Raw genomic sequence first — 21,084 nt, forward strand, 5'->3', positions numbered from 1 at the left:
GGTTTGGAAAGGGGGGGGGGGAGAGATGTTGCAAAGCTTGAGGAGGGGGGGGAACTGTCACCACATGAGGACAGCTACCAAATGGCCATGCACAGGCATGAGCAGAGGGAGCAGAGCCAGAGGGGATGTGCCAGGGAGGAAAGGCCAGGGAAGGAAGGCAGTTCCTCAGCTCAGGGATGAGCTGCTCATTCCTCAACCCTCCTGAGCAGCAGCATGTTCCCCTGGCCACATGCAGGCTTAGGTCCTGGCTTAGGAGGGATGAGGTTTGCTTGGACCCAACAGCTCAGCTGATCCCCATACACAAGTCTGGGGTGTCTCAGGGCAGGGGTTGGGGTTCAGCTGGCCCCACACAGCCCCCCCAGATCCCAGCAGCAGTGTCAGGGCTGCAGCAGTGACCCCCAAAGTCATCCCCTCCTCAGCCCCACATGCAGGCTGTAGCTGGGGGTTTGCTCCAAGGTGACCTCACACCAACACCCCCTGGCCCCACAGCACCCTCCAGGCTTGCACACACCCCAAATGCTGTGGGAACCTCCTTGTGCTGCAGGTACCCCTAAAACCCAGAGCCCCTAAAACCCAGAGCCCCTAAAACCCAGCACGGGGCAGCCACCAGCATCCCCAGCCCCTCGGGTCCCACTCAGGGAGGTGCAGGAGGGGTGGGGGGTGGGTTCTGGGGGGTGGGATGGAGCCTGCCATGCTCAGTCTGGCTGGGGGGTGTCAATTTTGGGGGGTGGGATGGAGCCTGCCATGCTCAGTCTGGCCCTGGGGGGTGGGTTTTGGGGAGTGAGTTTCGGGGGGGTGGGTTTTGGGGGGTGGGACAGAGCCTGCCATGCTCAGTCTGGCCCTGGGGGGTGGGTTTTGGGGGGTGGGTTTTGGGGGGTGGGTTTTGGGGGTTGGGATGGAGCCTGCCATGCTCAGTCTGGCTGGGGGGGGGTCGATTTTGGGGGGTGGGATGGAGCCTGCCATGCTCAGTCTGGCCGGGAGGGTGGGTTTTAGGGGGTGGGTTTTGGGGGGTGGGTTTTGGGGGGTGGGTTTTGGGGGATGGCTTTTGGGGGGTGGGTTTTGGGGGGTGGGACAGTCTCTGCCATGCTCAGTCTGGCCGGGGGATGGGTTTTGGGGGGTGGGACAGTCTCTGCCATGCTCAGTCTGGCCGGGGGGGTGGGTTTTGGGGGGTGGGACAGTCTCTGCCATGCTCAGTCTGGCCGGGGGATGGGTTTTGGGGGGTGGGACAGTCTCTGCCATGCTCAGTCTGGCCGGTGGATGGGTTTTGGGGGGTGGGACAGTCTCTGCCATGCTCAGTCTGGCCGCTCTCTGCCGATCTGCATCACAAAAGCCTCATTCTTGCGAACTTGGGCGACCTCCCGACCTCGGCAGCTCGGGGAGTGAATGGCTTTAGTCTGCCACGACCATCATGTCACTTTGATTAGTGCGTGAATAAACTCTCAATCCCCGGGGCTGGGGGAAGAGCTGCTGGGAGCCACGTTGGCCCCAAGCCCTGGGCACCCTCAGCCCTGGATCCAGTGCTGGATCCCATCAGCCAGAGCACTTTCACCCCTCTGCCAACCCAAGCACACCAAGGAGCTGGTGGCTCTGAAGCCCATCTCTGTGCTGAGGGGACAGTGACCCCTGATCCCTTCCCACACTGCAGGACCCTGATGGTGAACATCACTCAGTGCCCAAAACTCAGGCAGCAGCACCAAAAAGATCAATGGGGAAGCTCCTTGTGCCAAATCCCACCTTAAGCACCATCTGAGCTGGATCCAGGCCACATCCCCCCAGCCCCAAAGGGCTGCAGGAACCTCCAAAGCATCTGATTCTTCTCAAATCACACAGGGAAGGAGCAAAGAGGGGCACTCACTGTCCTCCAGCCCAGGGCAGCATTTTCTGAGCACATGGATTCCCCCAGCTCTGTGCCAAGCCCAGTCAAGCATTTCTGTGCCAAGTGGGTTGCTCCTCACCCTAAGGATGCTGCAGACTCTCTCAGGTGCAGTGGCTGCCTCCAGCTTGGCAGGGATGGCTGAGCTTCACCCCCAGCCCAGCTTCACTCATGAAATCAAACAGCACCTGAGGGGGGATCAGGAGCTGACAGCAAACCTTTGGGCAGGCAGAACCTCATACTTTTAGGGGGAAAACCTTGGGGATCTTGTCTTTCAGGAAGCTCTGAGGTCTACTCCCCTTTACAGCACAGAATGAGCCTCAACCACCAGCTTTGGAGCAGAAGCTGAGCTCGTTGCCCATCACTCCTCATCCCCCCCAGAGTTGCTCCAACACCTCTCCCCAACTGCCCACACACCCCCCCCCTTTTTAAAGCCTTGAAAATGCAAAGGCTGTAGGAAAAGAGGGTGAGGAAGACAGTAAATTAGGCCCCTGCACCAAGGGGCTCTACATGGGAAGCTAATGACCTTTTGTCTCTCCTGGCTCCAGCCGGGGCCTCATTTGCATGTGTGCGCTCGGAATAATCTCGCCCAGATTTCAAGCGTGTGGCTGCATCCCTGAGTCCTCCTCCAGAGAGGGTCCCTCCTGCTGTGCCTGCCATTATCACACTGCAGCCACTTCACACTGCCTTGAAAGCCACCTAGACACCAGCCAGGCTTCTCCAACCCAATGGGAGACTCTCCCCCCCCCCCACCCTGCTCCATCGCCACTAGGAGAGAAAGAGAAGGGTCAGCGTGGCTCAGGGGGAAGGGGCACCTAAGGATGCAGGAGCCCACAGCAGTGCTTTCCCCTCAGCATCCCCAGGCTTTAGGGGAGCTGCTCTGCTAAGAGTCCCCCATTCTCCTGTGTGCTGCAAGGTTTTAGGTGTTACCTCAGTGTTGTAGCAGCTCCCTGTGCTGGGAGCTGAAGGGATGCCCCTTCCCCAGGTGCTCTGAGGGGAGTTGGGAAGCAATTGCCAAAAGGGCAGGTTAAAAATGTTGGAAGTGGGGAAAAAACTGCTCATTTGAGGTCTCTAGCCATCACTTTGCTTCTACTGGAGGTATCCCAGAGCTGCTTTGCCAGCCCAAGGAGCTGAGCCTCACCAGAGGAGGCTGGTGACAGACCAGAGCAGCTCTTTGCACCATCCACAGCCCCAATTCCCTCTGAAGCCTTGTGCCAACGAGGCAGCCCAGCAGAGCCTCGTGGTAGCCCTTCACTTGCCACTGTCCAGCCTCACCCACCTGCCCCACAGACACCCCGAGAGCAGGATCAGGCCCATCTCAGAGCAACCCGGATTGCAAGAACCAGAGAGACTCAGCTCACCCTGCACCCTCCAGGACCCCCAAAACACACAGCACCAGCCTTTGCTTCCTCCCCACATCTTCCCAAGGCTTTGAGGATTGATAAACCCTGCGTTATCCTCTCTCCTTCCTCCCTTGGCTGCCTCAAGGGCTGGTTCTCAGCCCCTTTCCCAGCGCCAGGATCGGGCCCGCCCGGCCGACAATGCCGTCGGGGCTGTGGGAAGGGTTTGGAGCCCCCTCCCCATCCCGCCACGGACTGATTAAGGAGATGGGAAGGGGAGGGGAAGGGGGTGGGAAAAAACTCCCCAACAACACAACAAACAAAGGAGAAAAGGGAACTTGTGGCCATGGGCTGAGAGGAGGAGCCAGAGGAGGCGAGGCCAGCCCGGCCACGTTAAAATTCCGACGGAGAAGTTGGAGCTGAACTATAGAGTCTAGACAAGCATTCACAGCCCCGGCTCCGACTGTTAAGAGAGCCTCTATTGTCTTAATTAAGCGTTTGGAGCTGAAATGGGAGCAGACGAATCTTTTCTTCTCCTTCGCCATCCCTCCCTCTGCTGGGAGGTTCAAACACACCCCCCCCCGAGCTCAAACCCCCCCGAGCTCAAACCCCCCCGAGCTCAAACCCCCCCGAGCTCAAACCCCCTCCCCTCACACCCACATCCACACACACACCCCCCCCCCCCCCCACACAATCCCACCCACACACCCCCCCCCACACACAATCCCACCCCTCAGGGATGATCTTTGCAAGGGAAAGCTCCCACTCCCCAAAGAAGCAAAGAGAAAAGGGGGTTGGATGGAGATTTGGGGTGAGGGAGGAGGGAGGGGAAAGGGAAGAAAAGCAAATCCTGACTCAACAGTGAAAGGGAACAAATGGGTTGGTTCTTTGACTCTCCCTAGAGGTGCTTGATAAAGCATTGTGGCAATGCAAATGGCATTTTAGTGCTGTACATAGTTGATGGGACATGCTGGTCATTCTCACTGGGGCTCTGAACAATCCCCTGCTTTGTTTCAGGGGGTTGTTTCTGGCTGGGGGGAGGTGGTGGGGATATTTTTGGGGTATCAGGGAGCTTCTGCCAACTGAGCCCTCCCCATGGGAGTCTCTGCAGCACAGTCCTGAGGGGTTTGAGCTGAGTAAATAAATAACCAAAGGAAGAAGAGGGTCAGATTCTCCTCTCATGACCCCAGGAGCAATGCAGAAGCACTTCTCAGCCCTCACTCCTCTCTGAAGCCTCCCAGCCTCTTCTCACTCCTCCCAACCTTTGCTCACCCTCCCAACCTTTGCTCACCCTCCCAACCTTTGCTCACCTGCTTCTGTCCCTCTTGCACTCATTTAACAAGGGGTTGGTGGCAAAAAGCCCAACCAACAAACCAGGACAGCAGCTTGAGGCTCTGCCCTGGGGATACAACACACCCTGGGACTCTCCAGCCCAAACCAAAGACAAGGGCAAAGCTTTTCACCCCCTCATCCAGCTTCCTCTAGGAGGGGTTGGGGTTTGCCTGACCCTTCAGAAGGTGTTGGATGAAGCTCTTGCACATGGGTCAGGGCAACTCCAAGCATTAATACTGACTGAGGGATGAGCCCAGCAGAGGAGGATTTGGGGGTGTTGGTGGGTCAATAACTGATTCTGAGCCAGCAATGTGTCCTGGGAGCCCAGTAAACCAGCCCTGTACTGGGCTGCAGCCTGAGCAGGGTGGGCAGCAGGGTAAGAGGCCCCCCAGAGCCCCACATCCAGCTCTGGGGAAGGACATGGAGCTGCTGGAGTGGGTCTAGAGGAAGCCACAGAGATGATCCAAGGGCTGGAGCTGAGAGCTGGGGGTAGATGAGGCTCCAGGGAGACTTTAGAGCAGCCTCAAGTCCCTAAAGGGCCTGACAAGAAAGCCTGAGAGGGACTTTGTACAAGGAGCTGCAGGAACAGGGGAAGGCTGAGATGAGATGGAGGGGTGGAGAGCCCCTGGCACAGGCTGCCCCATCCCTGGAAGTGGTCAAGGGCAGGTTGGATGGAGCTGGGAGTGAGTTGGGCTGCTGGAAAAGGACCCTGCCCATGGCAGGGGGTTGCAGCAAGATGACTTCCAAGGTCCCTTCAACCCAAAGCAGTCTGTGACTCAGGCTCTGGCTCACTCTCTGTTGCCCCTTCCTCACCAAAGCTGAAGCTGGGCATCAGGGCAGAGCCAGCACAGAACTGCAGCAGCTGCCCCCTAAAGCAATCTGAGCTTCCCAAACATGCTGAGAGGCAGCCTTGCCCTGGAGGGAGGGAAGGAATCTGCCTCATTTGATGCCAGAGTGTCAAGGTACAAACCTGATTGCACAAGCAAGAAATTAGTGACAATTACAATCATCAGGCAGGGCTGCAGCTCCCTGACAGAAAACTGTCATTTTGGCAGGATAAATGCAGCTCCAGGAGCTCTGGAAAACAAACAGAGCTGTGTGCAAATGTGCACATTCACCAGTGCTCCTGAGTGCACTCAGCAAAGGGGGGAGGTCTCAGCACAGAGGTTTGCATCAAACTGCTCCCCCCACAACGTGTTGTGAAGCCAGGGGCTGCTCTGCTCCTCCCTGGGATGAGCTGAAGGGGGTAAGCACGTGAATCACATCAGGAGACAGGAGGAGCAGCACAGGAAAGGGATGCAAAAGGTTCTACTAAATGCAATTGTAGGCTCCTGGAGCTTGGAGACCTCCACACCAGAGTCTGCAGCCTCTGCCCATGTCACTGAGCTCCTCCTGCCACAGCTCTTCAGCAGGGCACTGCTCTGGTGAGGGGGATGAGCTCTTCTGGCAGGGTGCAGAGGGGGAAGCCAGATCTTCTGCCAAGCCCTTGTGTGCAGAGGGACCACAGCTCACTGCAAGCCTGGAAATCCAGACCCCAAAGCTGTGTGGCAGCAGATTTAGGGGCAGGCAGAGAGCTCTCCCCATCCTCTGCTCAGCCCTACAAGCATGTGAGCCTTTGCTGCAGGAGGTGTGGAAACCAGAGGCATGAAGGAGGTCAACACTCCTCTCTTTACCTCTGGGGGAGGTCAATCCCTCCCCAGTTAAACCCAGCAGTTGGGGGATGGTGTCAGGAAGCCTCCCAGGTGCTGGTCACCAGCAGGGAAGGGCTGCAGGAAGGGTTACAGGGATCAATGTGGGCCAGGAGCTGCTTCTAAGAGGTTTGCCACAGCCAAGAAAGCTGGTCTGCAGGGCAAGGGGGACCATGCAGGGACCCTCACTGAAGGAGCAGGAGTTTGCAAGGCAAAAGAGGTTCAAAATGTGTCCCAGGTGTTAATAGCCCCCCCTCAGGACTTGCCCTGGCTGTGCAGACCCCCTGAGCTGCCACTGGTGCCCACCCAGGACACAGAGAGCAGCTCTTCTGGGGACAAAAAGCCAGTTGTGCCTAAGCACCTTCCCAGCCAGGTCTGTTCACTCCCAAATTCCCACTGCACCTTGCTCCTGTGATTTAAACAGGGGGCACAGGAACAAGGGCCACAGAGGCTTCACACTGGGGATATCTGAGGGGTATTGGGCTGTCCTGTAGCCAGGTAGGTGTCCTGTTCTCCATCCTCTTGCACTCCCTCCTTCCCACCTGCAGCACCATGACTGAAGCACTGCAGCCTCCAAAAGCAAGGGCATGAAAGTCTTCCAGAAGAGCAAACCCCATGGGGATGATCAGGGTCCCCAACAAACCAGCCCTCAGTAAAACCCTGATCCTATCCATCAGGAAAACAAACAGAGGCCAAGCTGGGAGTGGAGGTGCAGGAGGAGCAGCACTGGCAGGGACACACAGCAGCCTGCAGCCAGGCCAGCAGCTGAGGTCAAGAGAGAAACCAAAGCCCTTCCTTGGCCCCACTAGATAGAGCAACAGCCCCAGGAGCACAGGGTGGCCCCTGCCCTGATGGCTCACAGGTCTCAGGTGTCCATCACCCAGCTGCCAGGACTCTGCTTGGTGCCTGCCCAGCTGGGATTTGAGTGGGACCTAGAGCAGGAGGAACTGGGGTGGTGGGAGCTGGGTGCATGTTCTTCACCATCATGTGTGTGCTGCACTCATCAGGGTCCTGCTCCATCCAACACATACATGCTCCATCACATCCATACCCCAGCTGCCATGTGCCATCTCCATCCCTCACATCCACACTCCAGCCACCATGTGCCATCTCCATCCCTCACATCCCATCTCCATCCCTCACATCCATACCCCAGCCACCATGTGCCATCTCCATCCCTCACATCCCATCTCCATCCCTCACATCCACACTCCAGCCACCACATCCCATCTCCATCCCTCACATCCACACTCCAGCCACCACATCCCATCTCCATCCCTCACATCCCATCTCCATCCCTCACATCCATACCCCAGCCACCATGTGCCATCTCCATCCCTCACATCCCATCTCCATCCCTCACATCCACACTCCAGCCACCACATCCCATCTCCATCCCTCACATCCACACTCCAGCCACCACATCCCATCTCCATCCCTCACATCCACACTCCAGCCACCACATCCCATCTCCATCCCTCACATCCACACTCCAGCCACCACATCCCATCTCCATCCCTCACATCCACACTCCAGCCACCATGTGCCATCTCCATCCCTCACATCCACACTCCAGCCACCACATCCCATCTCCATCCCTCACATCCACACTCCAGCCACCACATCCCATCTCCATCCCTCACATCCACACTCCAGCCACCACATCCCATCTCCATCCCTCACATCCACACTCCAGCCACCACATCCCATCTCCATCCCTCACATCCACACTCCAGCCACCATGTGCCATCTCCATCCCTCACATCCACACTCCAGCCACCACATCCCATCTCCATCCCTCACATCCACACTCCAGCCACCACATCCCATCTCCATCCCTCACATCCACACTCCAGCCACCACATCCCATCTCCATCCCTCACATCCCATCTCCATCCCTCACATCCACACTCCAGCCACCACATCCCATCTCCATCCCTCACATCCCATCTCCATCCCTCACATCCACACTCCAGCCACCACATCCCATCTCCATCCCTCACATCCCATCTCCATCCCTCACATCCACACTCCAGCCACTACATCCCATCTCCATCCCTCACATCTCATCTCCATCCCTCACATCCCATCTCCATCCCTCACATCCACACTCCAGCCACCACATCCCATCTCCATCCCTCACATCCACACTCCAGCCACCATGTGCCATCTCCATCCCTCACATCCACACTCCAGCCACTACATCCCATCTCCATCCCTCACATCCATACCCCAGCCACCATGTGCCATCTCCATCCCTCACATCCACACTCCAGCCACCACATCCCATCTCCATCCCTCACATCCACACTCCAGCCACCACATCCCATCTCCATCCATGTGCATACTCCTTCCAGCCAGGCCACAGCCAAACCCTGTGCCCTGGAAAGCAGCTGAAGGAGCCCAGAAGATGATGGCAAAGGCATTGCTGCCTCTGCACAGACACACCCCCAGCTTCTTCATCCTCCCTCCAGCCTCCAGGCACACTCTTGGTGTTACCTCTCTGATAAGAGCCTTTGCCTCATCTGCTCAGCTCAGGCTCCTTTGAGTTTTGCAGCACACCTTTCACCACCTTGCACATCCTCCCTCCTTATCCACAGAGCCACCACAAACATTTGCCAGCAACCCAAGTTTATTGGCAGCAACCCTTGGTTGCTTGGTCTGGGCTCTGTTGTTGGTGTTTCCAATGTGTGACAAAGGCAGTTAGAAAAACACAGAGAGAGCTTCAGCAACATGAAGCAGCCAGAGGCTGAGCAAACATCAGCCTGTGCTTCTTGCTGAAGTGCCTTCATTTCATTAGCATCACATTTGCCTCCTAATTAGATTCCAGTGCATGAATATTTTAAGCAAGTGTAACAGACAGGCTGTCAGAAACAAACCCCACAACATCAGTGCCATCATTTGTTAGACAGAGACATTCAGGAGCAATTCACACACAGTTCCTGGCTTGGCAGACTTTGGGGGTTCTCTCTCTCTCTCTCTTTCTTTTCTCCTTGTTTTCCTTTCCCCTCCTTCTCCAGCTTCTTCACCTGGAAGCAAAAGAAAATGACTGTAAGCATCAGCACTTCTCCTGCTGCTGCTATTTTGGGGGGTTGACCCTGGTTTGCCAACACACTGACATGATCCCAGTGGCTTTTATTCCCTCTCCTCCCTGGCTTGGCAAGCTCCAGCAGGTCTGTGGCCACAAATGCAGGTCTGTGGCCACCAAATGCAGGTCTGTGGCCACCAAATGCAGGTCTATGGCCACCAAATGCAGCCCTGTGGCCACCAAATGCAGGTCTATGGCCACCAAATGCAGCCCTGTGGCCACCAAATGCAGGTCTATGGCCACAAATGCAGCCTGTGGCCACCAAGTGCAAATCTGTGGCCACCAAATGCAGCCCTGTGGCCACCAAGTGCAAGTCTGTGGCCACTAAGTGCAGGTCTGTGGCCACCAAATACAGGTTTGTGGCCACAAATGCAGGTCTGTGGCCACCAAATGCAGCCTGTGGCCACCAAATGCAGCCCTGTGGCCACCAAATGCAGGTCTATGGCCACCAAATGCAGCCTGTGGCCACCAAGTGCAAATCTGTGGCCACCAAGTGCAAATCTGTGGCCACCAAGTGCAGGTCTGTGGCCACCAAATGCAGCCTGTGGCCACCAAATGCAGCCCTGTGGCCACCAAATGCAGCCTGTGGCCACCAAGTGCAAATCTGTGGCCACCAAGTGCAAGTCTGTGGCCACCAAGTGCAGGTCTGTGGTCACCAAATGCAGCCTGTGGCCACCAAATGCAGCCCTTTGGCCACCAAATGCAGCCTGTGGCCACCAAGTGCAAATCTGTGGCCACCAAGTGCAGGTCTGTGGCCACCAAATGCAGCCCTGTGGCCACCAAGTGCAAGTCTGTGGCCACTAAGTGCAGGTCTGTGGCCACCAAATACAGGTCTGTGGCCACAAATGCAGGTCTGTGGCCACCAAATGCAGCCCTGTGGCCACCAAATGCAGGTCTGTGGCCACCAAATGCAGGCAGATGTGAGGGTGGCTCATCCATCAGGCTCCCCCATTCCTGCAGGACCATGATTCAATTAAGGTTGCATGAAGCTCCTGGCTTGATCTTGAGGCATTTCTGCTGAAAACAGGGGTTTCTGAGCACTATTTGCATAATGGTACAGTCAGGTGCTCACTGGGGCCCTGATGAGCTGATCTGTGTTGGACATGAGGGGAGGTTTGTGAGGGGCATGTGAATGAAACCAGCCCAGGCCTGGCTCTAGCTGAGCTCAGGTACAAACTCCCTTCACACAGCTCTTCCCTGCAGGCCTGTGGCCACTAAATGCAGGTCTGTGGCCACCAAATGCAGGTCTGTGGCCACAAATGCAGGTCTGTGGCCACCAAATGCAGCCCTGTGGCCACCAAATGCAGGTCTGTGGCCACAAATGCAGGTCTGTGACCACCAAGTGCGGGTCTGTGACCACCAAATGCAGCCTGTGGCCACCAAATGCAGGTCTGTGGCCACCAAATGCAGCCTGTGGCCACCAAATGCAGGTCTGTGACCAGTAAATTCAGCATGTGACCACCAAATGCAGGTCTGTGGCCACCAAATGCAGGTCTGTGGCCATCAAATGCAGGTCTGTAACCACCAAATGCAGCCTGTGGCCACCAAATGCAGGCCTGTGGCCACCAAGTGCAGGTCTGTGGCCACCAAATGCAGGTCTGTGGCCATCAAATGCAGGTCTGTGGCCATCAAATGCAGGTCTGTAACCACCAAATGCAGGTCTGTGGCCACCAAATGCAGGTCTGTGACCAGTAAATTCAGCATGTGACCACCAAATGCAGGTCTGTGGCCATCAAATGCAGGTCTGTAACCACCAAATGCAGGTCTGTGGCCATCAAATGCAGGTCTGTAACCACCAAATGCAGCCTGTGGCCACCAAATGCAGGCCTGTGGCCACCAAATGCAGGCCTGTGGCCACCAAGTGCAGGTCTGTGGCCATCAAATGCAGGTCTGTAACCACCAAATGCAGGTCTGTGGCCACCAAATGCAGGTCTGTAACCACCAAATGCAGGTCTGTGGCCATCAAATGCAGGTCTGTAACCACCAAATGCAGGTCTGTGGCCATCAAATGCAGGTCTGTAACCACCAAATGCAGGTCTGTGGCCACCAAATGCAGCCTGTGGCCACCAAGTGCAGGTCTGTGGCCACCAAATGCAGGTCTGTGGCCATCAAATGCAGGTCTGTGGCCACCAAATGCAGCCTGTGGCCACCAAATGCAGCCTGTGGCCACCAAATGCAGGTCTCTGATCAGCACATGGAGGTCTGTGGCCACAAATGCAGGTCTGTGGCCACTAAATGCAGGTCTGTGGCCACCAAATGCAGCCTGTGGCCACCAAGTGCAGGTCTGTGGCCACAAATGCAGGTCTGTGGCCATCAAATGCAGGTCTGTGGCCACCAAATGCAGCCTGTGGCCACCAAATGCAGCCTGTGGCCACCAAATGCAGGTCTCTGATCAGCACATGGAGGTCTGTGGCCACAAATGCAGGTCTGTGGCCACTAAATGCAGGTCTGTGGCCACCAAATGCAGCCTGTGGTCACCAAGTGCAGGTCTGTGGCCACAAATGCAGGTCTGTGACCACCAAATGCAGCCTGTGGCCACCAAATGCAGCCCTGTGGCCACCATTTGCACTCCCCATGCACTGAGGAAGCTGCCAGGCCCCAGAGAGCAGGGTTTGTGTTTAGGATGCCAGTCTCTGCTCTACAGCTCCCAAAACAAGCCCCTGCAGAGCCCTCAGCCTCTGCCTTCCACCCAAAGGGCAGCAGCTGAGGGGCAGCACCACCAGCCTCTCTCCTGCCCACGCTGCACATTCCCATCAGCACCAAGAGCTGGGGGGAGAAACAACACAGCCCCAAGTTTCCCCTGGTTTTCCCTCCTCAGAGGTCCCAGAAGAACCTCCCATGCCACAGATTCAGCCCAGGGGCTGTTTGCTGAGAGGAGTCAAACCCTGAGCTGTTGTGGAGGTGGAGGTGGCATGGGGTTGGTTGAGTCTGTGCCCATCAGTGCCACTGACCCTGTGGTGATGCCCAGGGAGGAGCTGGTTGCTCCCCATCCTGGGCTTTAGGTCTAAATCAAGCCCAACCACTTGAAATACTCCAGAAAAGGAGCCTCTTTCCTCTCAATGTCCCAAGTCCTTCAGAAATGGACCCTTCTTTTGCCATGAGGTCGGGGCTTTGTCACAAGAGCAACGTTCTGCAGCTGGGGCAGCTCTGCAGTAGCCCAAATGAGCTCTGCAGGGTCTCAAAAGAGCTGATAAACACATTGGGAAGAGGAAAATGCCCAGCAACCCCCACCCCACCCCTCAATTATTGGACCTCACCATAGGTGGATGTTCCAAACCTGTGTCTGTGGGGTTCTCTTGCCCCTGCTCTCATCATTGAGCATCATCTCTGGGCAACTAAGAGCACCACAAGGCACAAAGGAAATCCCAGAGCTCAGCTCAGGTCATGCCTTCCCCAAATCTCCTTTGCAAGGCTTTATCAGCAAGGGCAGGGAGTGGAAGCAGTTGGTACAAGCAGCTGAAAGAGCAAATCAAAAGCATGTGAGCAGATTAAAGAATCAATCTCCCCGTTTGATGCAGAGGAAATCCCACTAATTATGAAGAAGGGGCTTATTTCCTGGAGTCACTCTGTTTGAAGTCATCAAAACTAGTAATGCTTAATTACTCTGCTTGGTGGAATATGTAACATGGAGCCCCCTTTTCTCCCTCTGCTGCTGGTGGTTGCAGGGGCTTGTGGTGATGTTCCTCCTGTACCTATGCACTTATTTATTCAAATGAAGCCCTTAAGAGCCCTCCCAGGAGCCTGCAGGGAAGCACTGAAACATGCTTTTAAATGGAGTTATAACAGAAACACTCCTCCACCAACCCCAAAGCTCAGCCTCAGAGGGATTTAGTCCTGCAAGCTACCTGGCTGTTATTGGGAGTGTGTGTGCACTGTGTGTGCACATTGTGCCTGCAAATCCCCCCCACATCAGGGGTCTGGAGTGAAACCAAAGTGCAAGTGTTTGCCTCATCCTAGTCCTTGGAAAGGGACTGGCAGTGGGGATAAACTGGGACAGAAGAGGTTCCAAAGCAACACAAGGAGGAATTTGTTCCCTGTTGAGCTGAGGGAGCACTGGCAGGGGCTGCCCAGATGGGCTGTGGAGGCTCCTGCTCTGGGCACATCCCAACCCCAGCTGGATGAGTCCCTGTGTGCCCTGCTCTGGGTGCTGCTGCTCTGGCAGGGGGTTGCACTGGATGAGCTTTGCAGCTTCCTTCCAGCCCTTGAGCTGCTGTGACTGTGGCTGTCAGTGGAATGTGGTTGCCATGAGCCCTGAAGCAGCTCCTCAGACCTTGCTGAGCAATCTTTGAGTACCTGAGGGAAGGGAAAGGAAGAGGAGAGGAGAGGAGAGGAGAGGAGAGGAGAGGAGAGGAGAGGAGAGGAGAGGAGAGGAGAGGAGAGGAGAGGAGAGGAGAGGAGAGAAGAGAAGAGAAGAGAAGAGAAGAGAAGAGAAGAGAAGAGAAGAGAAGAGAAGAGAAGAGAAGAGAAGAGATGCCAGCCTTTGGTTTATGGACACACACAGATAAAAAGCCCCACACCCCAAACCAACATTGGGGTAATTGAAGGGAAAGACAGGGTGCTAAAGAGCATGGGGGCTTCTCACAGCTGCTGTAAAGATGGGCCAGATGAGCCCAGATGGGCTGTGGAGGCTCCTTCTCTGGGCACATCCCAGCCCCAGCTGGATGAGTCCCTGTGTGCCCTGCTCTAGGTGCTGCTGCTCTGGCAGGGGGTTGCACTGGATGAGCTTCCCAGCTCCCTTCCAGCCCTTCAGGTGCTGTGGTTCTGTGGCTGTTTGGTTTTCCTCATCTCTCCAGGACAAACCTGCTCAGGATGTGCTCTGCTCTGGCCAGGCCCAAGGACCTCCCTGAGCTTCAGGTAATTAGGACAGAGAGAAGCCACAGCTTTCATTTAAAACAAGAGTCAATTGTTTCTACCTTTCCAGAGAGACTTTGCAAACTGTGACCCAAGAGATTCAGCTGGGGGAAGGAAGCTCATCTTTAGGCTATTCCTGATGCAGCCCCAAGGGCATCTCTGGCACTGAAGCTGCTCCTAGGAGCAGAGTCTCCAAGGCAAAGCCATTCCTGCCACAGGAGCAAAGCCCAGAGGAGCAACAGCCACACCTCAGGATGAGATGAGGCTCAGTAAGCCCATCATTCTCCTACAGGCCAGCTCCAGGGAGCAGGTCTGATGAGGAGCTGCCCATTCCCACCAAAGCTTTGCTTAGACTTGCCCTCAGACCATGAGACCTATTCCAAATCACTCTCTTTTCCAACTAAGCTGGTGAAATTTGGAGGGGAGAGACAGGAGAGGGAACTCCTTCCTCCATCCCCACCTCCACACACCTTCCTGGCTCTGTGAGGTCTGCACAGACACCATTAGTTAACAGCAAGAATCAATCTTGTTGCTCTGACCTGCTGTGGAGCTGGAGGAGTGCACAGGAGACATGGAGCTGCTCTCTGAGACTCTGCACACACCACCCTGTGCTGGAGCATCCCAGGAAGGCTGCTGGGGGGTCAGGAGGCTGCACAGTCAGCAACTGGAGGAGGAGGATGGGGGGAAGGGATTTGGGTTGGGGTTTTTTTTTTCTTCCTAAGATGGAAAGGGAAGAAATTTGCTGAGCACAGGTTTGACCTGGCTGGGAAATGCAGCTGGGCTCTGCTTGGTTGGTTCTTATGAGGAGCAGCTGGGGGAGCTGGGGATGTTCAGCCTGGAGAAGAGGCTGAGAGGAGACAGGAGCAGCCTGTGACACTCCCTGCCAGGGAGCAGAGGTGCAGCTTGGTCTCTTCTCTCCAGTAATGAATGACAGAACAGGAGGAAAGGGGCTGGAGTTGCCCCAGGGGAGGTTGAGGCTGGAGCTGAGGCAGAACTGTTTCCCTGAGAGGGGTGTGAGCCCTGTGCCAGGCTGCCCAGGGAGCTGGGGCAGTGCCCAGCCCTGGAGGGACTGAGAAGACACACAGCTGAGGTGCTGAGGGCTGTGGGTCAGTGTTGGGCTGGGATTTAATGACCTTAAAGGTCTTTTCCAACCCAAATGATTCTCTAATTCCAAGCTGCTTGTGCAAACTCCCACACAGAGCTGGGAAGGTCTTGCTGTGCTGCACCTGCAGAAGACAGGGATGGGACACGAGGGAACGGGCTGAAGTTGCCCCAGGGGAGGTTGAGGCTGGAGCTGAGGCAGAACTGTTTCCCTGAGAGGGGTGTCAGCCCTGTGCCAGGCTGCCCAGGGAGCTGGGGCAGTGCCCAGCCCTGGAGGGATCCCAAAGCCCTGGAGCTGAGGTGCTGAGGGCTGTGGGTCAGTGCTGGGCTGGGCAGGGTGAGGCCAGGGCTGGGATTTCAGCAGCTTAAATGTGATTCTGTGAGTCTAAAGATGCCTTTGAAGATGTCTGAGCACATCTCCAACACCCCTCTACCTGCACAAGGACCCTCCTGGTTCTGCTGTGGGTGGGCTGAGCAGCAGGGCTGGGCAATCCCTGCTGCCCACACTCAGCTCTGCCCCTTCCTCAGGCCTAGAGATGCCCCAGCACTGCTGTGCCACGTTGGGGGATAATGTGTGGTGTGGCATCTGCACAGGCCTGGCAGGTAGGAGCTCAGCTTCCAGCCCAGTGACTCATCTGCTCTGTGTCCCCAAGCCCTGCACAGCCCTCCCCTGCTCAGGGTTTGTGAGCAGCTGCCTGGAGAGGCAACAGCTCAGAGCTCTCTTTGCTCCCTCTTTCAGGAGCTTGCACAAGCTGTATGAAAACCATCATCCCTCTGAGCACTGCAGCATTTAGGCCTCTGCAGGTGATGGGAATACTCTGAGCTGGACCTGAAATACAAACTCTCCCTTCTCTGTCCCTCTGGAACTGAGGAAAACCCATCACTGAGGAGGTTTTGCCTCCCCTTTCCAGCTCTGAGGCAGCACAGGAGGATGTGAGCATCCCCATCTTTGCTGGCTGCTAAGAGAGCAGCAAGAAAACCACTGAGGCTTCTCCAAAGAGGCTTTTTAGGGCTGGAAATGTTCTTCCCTGCAACCAATCTGCCCCAGTAAGGAGCAGAGCAGAGGCTGAGCTCCAGGTCTGCTGCAATGGGAAGGAGCCACATCCCAGCTGCCCAAGGGGGGAGGAGGTCCTGGGTTGGGAGGGGGTTTGGGAGGGTTGAGGAGGGGTTTTGGGGGGTTGGGAGGAGTTGGGAGGGGATGGGAGGGGGTTTAGTGGAGTTGGGAGGAGTTCAGGGGGTTGGGAGGGGTTGGGGGGGGGTTGAGGAGGGATTTGGGGGAGTTGGGAGGAGTTTGGGGGGATTGAGGGGGTTGAAAAGGGGTTTAAGGGGGTTGAGAGGAGTTCGAGGGGTTGGAAGGGGTTTGGGGGAGTTGAGGAGGGAGTTTGAGGGGGATTGAGAGGAGTTTGGGGGGGTTGAGGAGGGGTTTGGGGCAGTTGGGAGGGGGTTTAGTGGGGTTGGGAGGGGTTTGGGGGGTTGAGGAGGGGGTTTGGGGGATTGGGAGGAGTTCGGGGGGTTGGGAGAGGTTTGGGAGGGATTTTGGGGGGGTGAGGAGGGGGTTTGGGGATATGGAAGGGGGTTTGGGGGAGTTGGGAGGGATTTGGGGGGGTTGAAGAGGTTTGGGGGGATGGAAGGGGGTCTAGATGAGTTGGGAGGGGTTTGGGGGCATTGAGGAGGGTGTTTGGGGGTATTGGGAGGAGTTTGGGGGGTTGGGAGGGGGTTTAGGGGGGTTGAGGAGGGGTTTGGTGGGGTTGGGAGGGGTTTGGGCGGTTGGGAGGGGGTTTAGTGGGGTTGAGGAGGGCTTTGGGGTGGCTGGGAGGGGGTTCAGTGGGGTTGGGAGGGGTTTGGGGTGTCGAGGAGGAGTTTGGGGGGTTGGGAGGGGTTTGGGGCAGTTGGGAGGGGGTTCAGTGGGGTTGGGAGGGGTTTGGGGTGTCGAGGAGGAGTTTGGGGGGTTGGGAGGGGTTTGGGGCAGTTGGGAGGGGGTTCAGTGGGGTTGGGAGGGGTTTGGGGGTTGAGGAGGGGTTTAGGGGGGTTGAGGAGGGGTTTGGGGGTTGGAGGAGGGGTTTGGGGGGGGTGGGAGGGGTTTGGGGGTTGAGGAGGGCTTTGGGGCGGCTGGGAGGGGGTTCAGTGGGGTTGGGAGGTGTTTGGGGTGTTGAGGAGGAGTTTGGGGTCTTGGGAGGGGTTTGGGTGGTTGGGAGGGAGTTCAGTGGGGTTGAGGACGGGTTTGGGGGGTTGAGGAGGGGTTTGGGGGGGTTGGGAGGGCTTTGGGGCGGCTGGAAGGGGGTTCAGTGGGGTTGGGAGGAGTTTGGGGGGTTGAGGAGGGCTTTGGGGCGGTTGGGAGGGAGTTCAGTGGGGTTGGGAGGGGTTTGGGGTGTCGAGGAGGAGTTTGGGGGGTTGGGAGGGGTTTGGGGCAGTTGGGAGGGGGTTCAGTGGGGTTGGGAGGGGTTTGGGGCAGTTGGGAGGGCTTTGGGGGTTGGGAGGGGGTTTAGTGGGGTTGGGAGGGCTTTGGGGGTTGGGAGGGGTTTGGGGGGTTGAGGAGAGCTTTGGGGCAGTTGGGAGGGGGTTCAGTGGGGTTGGGAGGGCTTTGGGGGTTGGGAGGGGTTTGGGGGGTTGAGGAGAGCTTTGGGGCAGTTGGGAGGGGGTTCAGTGGGGTTGGGAGGGGTTTGGGGCAGTTGGGAGGGGGTTCAGTGGGGTTGGGAGGGGTTTGGGGCAGTTGGGAGGGAGTTCAGTGGGGTTGGGAGGGGTTTGAGGGTTGAGGAGGGCTTTGGGGCAGTTGGGAGGGGGTTCAATGGGGTTGGGAGGGGTTTGGGGGTTGAGGAGAGCTTTGGGGCAGTTGGGAGGGGGTTCAGTGGGGTTGGGAGGTCTTTGGGGGTTGGGAGGGGGTTCAATGGGGTTGGGAGGGCTTTGGGGCAGTTGGGAGGGAGTTCAGTGGGGTTGGGAGGGGTTTGGGGCAGTTGGGAGGTCTTTGGGGGTTGGGAGGGGGTTCAGTGGGGTTGGGAGTGCTTTGTGGGAAGGGTGAGGAGAGGTGAAGCCGCTCCCCAGCCCGGCCGGGGGCTGTTTGTCACTTTCCCTTCATTATTTGCAGTTTGTACACAGGCGTCATTAGGGATTCATTCGGTTTCCCTAGCAGCAGGCATTAGTCTGGCTTCCCTCTCCCCCTTTCCCCTCCCCTCCTCTCTCCAGCGCCCTTTATTTTTAGTGTCTTATTTACAGTTTGACAGAGCAACTGTAACCCTCGCGAGCTGCCCCAGCGCCTTCAACCGGGGCCAATAATGGCTCCTGTCTGGCCATGAATAGAATTTAGGGGACAGATTGTTCCACACTCACCCGGTGGGGTAATTTATTTACGTGCCCACTTGTCAGGAGGAGAAAGGGCCGGGGTGGGGGTGAGGGATCTGTATGCACCGAGGACACTGAAAGGGATGGAGAATGGAGCCCGACGCCCCGCATCCCGCTGTCCCCCCTCCCCTCTCCCCAGCTCAATGTCTCCGCTGGCCGTGAACTTGGAAGGAGCCAAAGCCCCATTCCCAGGCCCTCGGCACGTCAGCCAAGCCGCGGAGCCGCCGGTTTGTGTCGCCGCCGGGGCTGTCGGGGCTCCAGATGGAGCCGGGTGAGCTCGGAGCCCTCCCCCGGCGCTGTCCCGCATTGCCACGGCGCGGGGAGCGCGGTCCATAGCAACCGTACAGTAGCGGCGGCTCGGCGGGGGGCTGGGAAGAGAGGCAAAGCCCGCGGAGAAATACAGGATGGGTCCAGACAATGGACCCTCTCATATCATAAATTACACGGCGGGGACACAAAGGGGAGGGGAGGGAGGGAAGGGTGATGCCGCTCTCCTCGCTCGCACAGCCTGGGAGCTCGCTGGGTGCTGCTGGGCACCCCCGGGGGCAGGGGGAGGGGAAGGGTGTTGCAGCAAGGAGGGGTTTCCAAAGGAGGGAGGTGATGGGGTTGCACCTCCCAGCCCATGACACCTCCTTCACCCTTCCCCTGTCTCCCCCAGAGCGTGTCCTTGGCTCTGCTGCAGCCCTGCTTGCTGCCCGGGTAGCGCAGTCGTTGGTCCCTCAGAGGAGGCTGGTTGGGGAGAAAAGCTCCTGGGCCACAGCTGGGATGCTTTCTGCTTGTCCTCCCTTCAGAGAAAAGGCCCTTTTGCTCCTTTTTCCTCTCTCTGTGGCTCAAGGCTGGGGGCATTTTGCATCTAGAGCCCACAGCAACACGCTCTCGGCTTCTCCCACGAGCTGGAGCCGGCTCCAGGCAGCAGCTCCAGGGAGAGCAAGGCAGCAGGAGCCACCTCAGCCAGGCCATAGCCCCCCTAGCAGGGAGGATTCACCCCACAGAGACCCCTAGAAGAGGCAGGACAAACATGCAGAGGGTCCCTGGGCTAAAAGACAAGGTGGGGCTGAGGCTGAAGCCACTCAGCCCCAGCCCTGGAGCTGCTGAGGCTGTGCTGCAGTTCTCTGCTGCTATCTCTCACAGCTCTCCCTGAGTGGTTTGGCTCCCACCTACACTTGGCATCTTTCCTTTCCAATCTATTGACATTTTCTACCTAAGTGAAGGCCCTTTTGAGTGAGCAGTGTGGGGTAAGGACAGCCCTGGGCTGGCTGTCCCAGCTGGGCAGCACTGTTGGCTGTGGGAGGTTTGCCCTCGCTGCAGACACAGATCCCCAGCAGCCACAGGGCATCAGACTGGGGTTTCACCAGTTTGTCAGGGTGCTGGGAGAGATGCTTAGAGCTGGGAGAGCTGTGGGAGTCCAAGCAAGTGATCAAACCCACCTCACCCATCCCAGGCTCCTCTACAACAACCACAGTTGGTGGCCTTTAAACCAGGGAGCCTGTGGATGGCACAGGAGGACTGAACCAGCCAGGAAGCACCAAGGTGTCATCTCCAGGGTGTGGAGAAACACAAAGTGTCCTCTGGATGTCCACTGGCTAAAGTGATGCTCCTGCCATTCCACTGCCCTGGAACCAAAGGCCATGTGCTCTCTGCTTCAGGAGCAGGGGCCTGACCAATGGTCCCCACAGCCCAGTCCCAGGGCTGCTGGGAGCTGCTGGGAGCTGCTGGGAGCTGCTGGGAGCTCTCAGCCAACAGCACCTGGGCTCCCTGCATGTGGAGGTGGGGATGACATATGGCTGGGCACAGGCATGTGACCTCACCCTGGGGCCCAACACCAGCTCCCAGCTGAGGGATTGACTCAGACCAAGAGCCTCTTTGGATGGATGCTCCATCCCTGCAAGTTGGAGGGAGCTTTGAGCAAGCTGCTCTAGGGGAAGGTGTCCCTGCCCATGGCAAGGACTTGGAACGAGGTGACCTTGAAGGTCCCTTCCAACCCAAAGCCTTCTACACTTCTCTTTCACAGAAGACCTTCCCCTTGGCAGATCAAGACCTCTCCTTGCTCAGCTGAACTCCAGCCAAGGCAAGAATCACAGAATGATGGGGTTGGGAGGGAGCTTTAGAGCTCATCCAGTCCAACCCCCCGTGCAGAAGCAGCTCCCACCCAGCTCAGCTCCCACAGGAACGTGTCCAGGTGGGTCTTGAAGACTTAAACCAAGGCAACAAAAAAGGCCTTTGCACCAGAAACTCAGGAACTTCACTCTGCCCTGTGCCATGAGCAAGTTTGGTGGCTGTGGGCAGGTGCCAGGGGTGAGGGCAGCCCTGCAGCTCCCCATCCTGGCACCAGAGCCAAGCAGTGACCATCGGCACAGTGGCGTTGGGGCTGGGGGAAAACCCCTCAGCCTGGTACAATGACTGTCTATTCTGCTGATCACAAGCTTAATCCTCTTTTGGTTTCTTAATTGGCATTTGGGCTAAGCTGATTTAAAC

The sequence above is a fragment of the Colius striatus genome, chromosome 29, assembly GCF_028858725.1.
Source record: "Colius striatus isolate bColStr4 chromosome 29, bColStr4.1.hap1, whole genome shotgun sequence".
In the NCBI taxonomy this organism is placed as follows: Eukaryota; Metazoa; Chordata; class Aves; order Coliiformes; family Coliidae; genus Colius; species Colius striatus.